This window comes from Orycteropus afer, unplaced genomic scaffold (genome assembly GCF_000298275.1).
Source record: "Orycteropus afer afer isolate SDZICR_OR568_19922 unplaced genomic scaffold, OryAfe1.0 scaffold00654, whole genome shotgun sequence".
NCBI classification, from domain to species: Eukaryota; Metazoa; Chordata; class Mammalia; order Tubulidentata; family Orycteropodidae; genus Orycteropus; species Orycteropus afer.
Window position 1 is genome coordinate 491,608 of NW_006922241.1, and position 2,845 is coordinate 494,452.

Here is a 2,845-nt window from a genome sequence, read left to right on the forward strand (position 1 = left end):
AGAAAATTATAAATCACAGGGTAACCTCAAAGAAAAATGATAAACCTTCACATCACAATAAAAAAGAGGACAAACACAAATATTCAGCAAATACTAAAACAATAGCAACAAAGGAATGATAACTACAATTCATAAACATAATGAGCTCAGCACAGAAAATTATATGGAACAAAGAAACCAAGAGCACCATGAAATAAAACATAACAAAATAACAGCAACCAATTCATACTTGTTAATAATTACACTGAATGTTAATGGATTAAATGCACCACTCAACAAACGGACAGTTGTAGAGTAGATAAAAAATCAAAACCCAACAATATGCTATCTACAAGAGGCACACATTGGAGACAAAGACAAAAATAGACTGAAAATCAAAGGTTGGAAAAAAGATAAATCAAGCAATTGTCAACAAAAAACTAACAGGAGTGGAAATATTAATTTCTGATCCAATTGACTTTAAGACAAAAACCACCATACAAGACAAGGAAGGACAGTGTTGTTGTTGTTATGTGCTGTCAAGTCAGGCCTGACTCATAGAGACCCCTCCTTGGGTTTCTGAGGCAGTATCACTACGGAAGTAGATTGCCCCATCTTCCTTTTGAGGAGTGGCTGGTGGGTTTGAACTGCCAGCCTTCTGGCTAGCAGTCAAGTGCCTTAGGCACTATGCTACCAGAGCTCCTAGGAAGGATATTATATAGTGATCAAAAGATCAATTGAAGAAGAAGAAGATATAACCATAATAAATATCTACGGACCCAATGAAAGAGCCCCAAAATTCATAAATGAGACTTTAAAAGAGTTGAAAGGACAAATAGATGACTCCACAGTCATAGTGGGAGACTAATACAACACTTTCAATGAAAGATAGAACAACTGGAAAGAAACTAAAAAAACAAACAAACCCAGGAGAGCTAAACAATACAATCCATGTGCACTGGAAAAGAATGTATACTGTGCTGTTGTTGGACGAAGTGTTCTGTAAATGTCTATAAAGTGAAGTTGGTGGATTATGTACTTCCAAAGACTTCTCCAAAACAGTCAAATGAGAATCTACAGATCGGGAAAAATATTTGGCAATGACATATCTGACAAGGGACTTATCTCTAGACTTTATAGAAAACTCCAACACCTCAACACCAAAAAGACAAATAATCCAATTAAAAAATGGGCAGAAGACATAAATAGACACTTCACCAAAGAGGCTAATCAGGCGCCCAACAAACATATGAAGAAATACTCACTATCATTGTTGTTATTGTTGTTGTTATGTGCCGTCGAGTCGGACCTGACTCATAGCGACCCCTCCTTGGGTTTCCAAGACAGTATCACTACGGAAGTAGATTGCCCCATCTTACTTCTGAGGAGTGGTTGGTGGGTTTTGAACCACCAGCCTTCTGGTTAGCAGTCAAGTGCCTTAGCCACTATGCTACCAGAGCTCCTATCATTATCACTATCATTAGCCATTAGAAAATGCAAATAAAAAAAACAATGAGATACCATCTTGCCCCAGCACTAGTAGCAAAGTTCAACAAGACAGAAAATAACAAATGCTCGTGAGGATGTGGAGAGATCGGGACTCTCATACACTGCCGGTGGGACTGAAAATGGTTACAACCACTGTGGAAAGCAGTATGGTGATTCCTTGAAAAGTTGGAATTAGAAATACAATTTGACCCAGCCATTCCATTATTAGGTATATTTCCTAAAGAAGTGAGGGCCAGGATAAGAACAGACATATGCACACCTATGTTCATCGCAGCATTATTTACAATAGCCAAAAGATGGAAGCAACCTAGGTATCCATCAGTTGAGGAATGGATAACCAAACTATGGTACATACACACAATGGAATACTATGCAATGCTAAAGAATAATGTAGAATCTGCAAAACACCACATAAGGTGGATGAAGTTGGAGGACATTATGCTGAGTGAAGGAAGTCAATCACAGAAGGACAAATATTGTATTAGTTTGTTACAGTAAAAAGTCAAGGAAAGGTTTATATATGGAAGGAAATTTTCTTTGTTGGTTACCAGGGGTGGGAGCAGAGGGGAGGGAACATTGTTAGATAGGTAGAGACACATATTGATTTGGGTGAAGAGAAGGGCAATGTACCAAATGTAAGTGATCAACATGGTGGCATTGACAAAGAGGAAGATACAGAGAGGTGCATGGGAGGTACGGACAGCAAAGATGAACTGTTTTGCACATACATTACTGCATTGTCAGTGAAGGCAAACATGGATATATGGGTGGATAGATGGTTGGGCAGGCTGAACTATTAGGTATGTCTACGCAGGGGGGAGTGTGCCCAAGACCATGTATAGCATTGGCAGACAATGTTTCTACAAGTGTATTACTATATTCTGTAAGAATTACCAAGTGTATAGTACAGCTGACAAGGGACAAGGTTAGTCACTTCTTGGGCACAGCCAGCTACCCAGAGGGAGTGAGTAGTTGGACCTGTGGGCTTGGGACCATAGGTGCAGGGCACATCAAGCTCAATTGACATAACACACTACACAAAACATTGTTCCACCTCCTACATTGGTGAATAGTGACTGGGATCTTAAGAGCTTGCAAGCAGGCATCTAGATGCAACGATGAGTCTCTCCTCGTCAAGAGCAAAGAAGAATGAAAACCAAAGGTTCATGGAAACAGTCCAAGCAACTGGTACACCATGTGATCCTCAGCCTCTGCAACTATGAGACCAGAAGAACTAGATGCTGTCTGGCTACCACTGACAAACACTTGGAGGGGGATCTATGTAGGAGATCCTGGATAGAGTGGGAGAAAAATGTGGGACAAAACTCAAAATCATTTAAAAAAAAAAAAAAAAAAA